Source organism: Cervus elaphus, chromosome 20 (genome assembly GCF_910594005.1).
Source record: "Cervus elaphus chromosome 20, mCerEla1.1, whole genome shotgun sequence".
NCBI classification, from domain to species: Eukaryota; Metazoa; Chordata; class Mammalia; order Artiodactyla; family Cervidae; genus Cervus; species Cervus elaphus.
In genome coordinates, this window is record NC_057834.1 from 49,713,598 (window position 1) to 49,719,635 (window position 6,038).

The window sequence follows — 6,038 nt, forward strand, 5'->3', positions numbered from 1 at the left end:
GCATTGTAAATGGTTGGGGTTAAAAAAAAAAAGGTATTTCACGACACATGAAAATTATACAAAGTTCAAATTTCAGTGTTTGGAAATAAAGCTTTACGGGAACACCATCATGCCTATTTATCTACAGATTATCTTCAGCTGTTTTTGTGATTTAAAAAAAAAAATCAGAGGAATAATTGTGACAGAGACTGAATGGCCCACATAAACCTAAATGATTGCTAACTGGTGCTTTACAGAAAATGATTGCTGACCCTTATACTAGAAAAATCCTTGTAACATTCCCAGTAAGTTATTTATCCAATTGGTTTCCATGATGGTGGGATCAAAAACTCCCCCAAAGCCAATCCCACGTGGCTGGGCAGAGTGCCCCCTCCACCTGCCCTTCCCCACAAGCCCTGGCTGCTGATGCTGCTAGAAGCTACTGAATGCTCTCTGGGTCGAAGAGGCCCTTGTCTGGCAGGGAAAACATAATAGTGTGTGGGGGGAAGCACACATGTGAAATCTCTGGTAGGGAAAGCCCTGGCTCCCTCCAGCTCCATTTTTACTACTTCCCTGAGCTGCTAGGTCCCCGTGGGGGAGCAGCCCTGATGGGGAATGAGGGGGCTGGCTCTGGGGCTCAGGCAGGAGGAACATCTGAAACAGCAGCTTTGGAGAGAGGAAACGCCCCTGCCATGCAAAGTCCTCTTTGTTCATCGTCACCATTATTAGAAATGTGCACATCCCAGCAAAACCGGTGGGTCACACAGTTACAAAAGAGCCTGCCACACTGGAGCAGGAGGGTTCTGGGCTTTTTCAGCATGTAGGTTCTAATTCCTAGTACAGGGAAGTTGTTTGGTGAAAGAACAGAATGAGTTCATTGTACAGTGAGTTCACTGTGGTCGTCTAGAACAGTATCTTTCCTTCTCTGCTGACCCTCTGCCCAAGGGCAGGGGAAGGAGGTCTGAAGTTCCAGGGAACTGTGTGAGTTGGCAACCCCTCAGAAATGAGGCTCATTGGTTGTATAGCAGGAATTATGATGATATTGCAACCTACGGGCCGATGGGCAACAATGGGGAAGTCTGCCAGAACACAGCACTGGCTGGCACCCCAGCTTCAGCCGAGCAGCTGGGCATGGTCCACATCATCTTGGCTCCAGGTGTGAAACTGTTCAGCCCAGGTCGATCAAGCCCTCAGCAGTGGTGTGGGCTGCGACACGACACTTAACATCTCTGAGCCTCAGTTCCTCATCAGCTAAGTGGGAGGTGGGATGAAGAGGGGAGAGACTACCCCCTCACTTACCTGGCAGAGCTATCATAGCATTATCGATGGTACAGGTGACACCCTTAACTGACCTTGTAGATTTCAATAAATTGTAGCTAGTGTTACCATTAGCTTCCTGATGTCCAACAGAACCAGGGAATCTGCGGCACACGTGTTAATGCTTTCACACACAGTCTCTCTTAGTGCCCCAAGCAGACTGTAAGCTCCTGGAAGGCGGAGGATATCAAGGGAATAGATATCATCTAGGAACGTCTGGTACTGGGCTTGGAGTTGTAAATCACATGCTTGTTTTTCTAATTCTCAGCACCCCCAAAGTGTGTACCATCATCATCGACATCATCCTGAGGAAAGCTGGGCTGGGAGCCATGTATGAGAGCACGCAGGAGTCGGGGAGGCATACTGGGTTTGCTGCTCTGGCCCTTCTCCTCACCTGGGGTCCCGGGCACCCTGCCTGGCACTCCGGCAAGAGGTTGGTAGCATAAAGCACACAGCCTCTGATCTGACATTTCCTGAAATACAGGCTGTGGCCAAGCAGGAGCCAAACTTCAAAAGTCAAAGGCAAGGGAAGAATCCTTTTCCTTTGAGTAGTACCTGCAGTAGGATGGACAATGAGCCCACTGGAGAGCTGCCTTTAGGACTGAGCTGTGGAGACAGCGGCTTCTCTCCCGCCCCACGCTGATCATGTGAAGGCCAAGGAAACTGATCCCTCACCTCGGGGGAGGGACAAAAGGCGCAAGGACAATCAGGTGCATGGAGCCAACCTAACAGGAGGGAAGAAGCATGGAAGGAACCTGAAATAGCAGGGGTGGCCGAGAAGTAAGCGGCTGCCAGGAGGCTGCTTCTCCCAGCCTCCAGCTGACCCAAGCCAATGTCGAGATTCTTTCTGAAAAAATCTTTGCCTAGCTGGTGTTTATTCAAGGATAAGATGGCCCAACTACCACTATATTTAGTGCATGAAAATCTACAGGTGTGTGACTCCAGGAACTGCTTCAGGTTTTGCTATTAGTTTTCTGAGTCCCCTCCACTGTGGGTTTCTTGTGCCATAGCTGTGGGTGAGCTGATTTCCTGACTCGTAGACAGTCTGCCTGCACTCCCTCACCCTCTTCTTTGGCTTGGGGGTAGTTTAAATACTCCTCTATCACATAACTTTTTCTTTAAGGGAAAAAGGATGCTGTTTCCATTTTAATTGTGACATTAAACTGTATGCCAACCCCAATCCAATAGAGGTACCTTATTTCAGCTTAGTCAGTTGGCTTTATTTTTGCTTTGAATTGATTGGTTTAGTCGGTCTCTTCGGCCTCCATTTAATAATGTTTACTAACCACAGACTCAGGAGGTGTGCTCTTTGCTTTCCAAACGCTCCTGTTGGAAGGTGGGATATTTGTTTTCCTTGCCTCCTCCCCATGCTACCCTGTAAAATACAGGTTGAAGGCCAAATAGCATATTGTAGAAGGGCTAAAAGATTTGAGTCCTGAAGTTAGACACCCTATCGCCCTGTCCTGGCTCTTTCAGCTGTACGATGGTCTGGTTTCCTCTGTAAACAGAATCGTCCCCTGCCTGAGTTGTCGTGAGTCAGTACAAACACTCAGACAGGACACGGCACTCAGTGACATTCCTGGAACATGGTAGCAAGCCTGCAGTAGGTCCCCCCACCATCCGTCACCTCATTCACAAAGGGATGGTTGTCTGAGAAAAGCTGCTGGCCTGTCCAAGGAATGCCTTTCCTGCACAAGTGGGAGCGGATCTATTACCAGGCAACTCAACACCTCCTCGGCCCTTAAGAGGGGCTGGCGTAACAACTAATATTGTGATCTGTGGTTTACAGAGTGTCTTTGAGGGCTTAAGAGGGGGCCTTGGAGAGGGCCTTGGAGTCAGGCTATTGTGCACAGGCTCTGCCTTGGGAGTGCTGGGAACTTCTGGTCCTTGTCTGTAATGTGGGAATATTGCTCCCTGCCACCAGGTTGCTGAGGTCCACAAGCTGACAAGCATGTAATGTGGATGGGGTAAACACTAAAGCCTTGGTCAAATGTGAGCAACTGTCATTCCATTTTTTCATGGCTTTAGCTTCTAACAGATCCCTTGAGCAAAAACTCAAGACACTACACATATCAAACAGATGCAAATTATTTAGGAGAGTCACTGTTCTGTTGCCTGTCTCCATCTCTGTCTGTCTGTCTGTCTGTCTGTCTCTCACACACACACACAGAGTATAGCTTCAGAGCCTTCCTTCCCAGGTAAGGCATCTAAAAGAAGGCAGGTGACACCTGCTTCTCATGCTTTCCCCTGGGACCACTTGGAAGACACTTCCTACAGGAAGAGGCAGCCTGAGTGGTGACTCTGATGAAACAGACCTGTGACACAGCCGTGGCCAGAACAGGTGAGCCGGCTTGCTCCTAGCCAGGTGCGGAATCACCTTCCCAGGCATGAAACCTAGCCTCCCACCATGGCCCAGCTTCCGTGGCTTTCTGGTGGCACTCACAGCCATTTCAAGAGAGGGATGCCGGTCAACCACATGCCGAGAGACATGTGGTTCATCTGCCCGGCCAGCACATTCTTCCAGACAGCATTCACCCTCGGGAGGGGTCACAGCCCCGTGGACAGGAGAAAGCACAGGGCTGGGAGGCAGGCAGCCAGCACTGTGGGCCCAGCTCTGCGGCTGTCACTCGGGGCAGGAAGTCACTTGACCAATTCCCCCTTAGCTTTTGGGAGGGGGGGTACCAGACGCTCACCTTGGAGCTTTCCACCTCTTTACTATGTCCCACCTTGACTTGCTTCTCGGCTCTGTCTGCCATCACGTGCAGAAGGAGGGGCAGGCCTTTTGAGAGGATGAAGGTTTAATAGAGGGTGTGTCCCATCGGAGCAGTTGGCCTGTGCTTCTCCCCGAGGCACAGGATAAACCCTCTCAGGTGTTGTTAATGCTCGTAGCATCTTCCAGCAAATGCTAATCCTCAATTACAAGTCTGTGACTCTTCCAGCCAAGTCACTTCTTGGAAGGAGTGGAGGAGGAAAACTGCCCACTGATTGCATGTGTGCTCCTGGAGATCCTGGGTGGCCATGGGAGCAGTCCTCCAACGCTGAGGAATTACCCTGAGGCGATTCAGTTCTACTAAAACACCATAGGGGAAAAAGTCTGGGGGGGATATTAGGTGGGTGGGGAGTTAGGAAGAAAATAGCAGAGTGCGAAGTTTGCAGCCGGCAAGTATTGACCTTGTTTAGGAGGTCGAGAGCTTGTGGTCAATGGTGTTACAGCATTCAGGAGATAACTACTCATTCCAGGGAACTGAGCACCGCCACTGTCCGTATCAGTTGCTGTGTGTGTAAATATTGGTCTGGACGATGCCTGGACTCAAATGTTTCCTGGCATGAGAACCAGGCATAACACATTCATGTTAGTATCCAGGATTCAGGCTCCTGGTTGCTAGTGACCCAAGTTCAACTCCTCTAGGGGCAAAAAAAAAAAAAAAAAAAGCCAAGTTCAACATTTGCACAAGTTCAATCTCTGCCAGTTGTGTGGGAGGCAGGCGGGGGAAACGAAACAAGCAGGTGTTCACAATTCAGGTGAAAAACTAATGTAACCCAGTAAGTAAGCGAGTAGCATCAGAAGCAGGGGAAGGTGGCCTGGGAAGCCAGGAAGGTGCGACAGGTCGGCTGACTTCAGGGGCTCTGGGACCAGAGGGAGGCCTGCTCAGCAGAGGAGGTACTGATGCAAGGCTGAAGCTGGCTTGGATACAAGGCGAGGGACTCTCCCACCCTGGCACAGCAGAACCTTAAGCAGGTTTTAATGTCTGGGAGGAGTAAAGGCAAGTCTGTTTTAGAAACAGCCCTCGGATGAGTCAAGAAAAATGGAGGGGAGACCAATGACCTGACTCATGAAATAAACCAGGCGAGAGGCGGAGGCAGTGCCAGAAAAGGCAGAGCCTAACATTTCAGAAGGAACACTCAGTGCAAACGAAGAGGAAAAGGATCCTGGTGCTGGCTGGCAAGCAAACAGAAGACTGGAAAATTGCTCTTTGATGGATCCTGACGCCTGTGGCCATGGAGGGAGCAAAGAGAAAGTCACTCTAAGCCTCAGGAGCATGTCGAGGCCCAGACTAAGTCCAGCCAGGGTGCGTTGGTAGCGAGAATGGAGGCAGTCTACCTGAGGCTAAAGACCACTGACTCGGTGTTGACAGCGCCAGGATGAAGGGCAGGGTGAGGAGGCAACAGGGACGGTGCAGCTGGGAGTCGGGGCTTCCGGGAAGGGGTCATTAGATAAACACGCCAAAGCAGTGATCTGGGAAGAGTTCCCATCCTCAGACTGGAAGGTTTAAGAAGGAGCAGCAAGAGGCAGGTTGAAGAGAAGGGGATGAAGGATTTTACACAAAGACAACCACTCATGTTATCACTTCATCACCTCTATACTTATTTTCAAGTGTGAAGAAACCATGATAGCACTGGCATCTAGTACAGATGAAGCTGATTTGGTTCCTACTGAAACAGGTCTGGGGCCAAAGTCAAACTCCAGAGAACCGAGCCTTTAGCACTGAATCAAACATGGTGCCATTGAAGGTGGATTTCACCATCTAATGTAGCCGTTAATAGAGATGCTGTGGTCAACAACAAAGCTCAGTGTAAATCCAAATATTGAAGGAACTACAGCCCCTAAATGTAACCACACATCCCTTTCCCTAGAGAAAGCATCATCTTTCAGACAAGGCTGATCATGTTGATAAACACTCACCTGAAACCTAAAATAAGTTCACCATCCAGGAGACACAAAGAAATGAGCAGAGCCGACA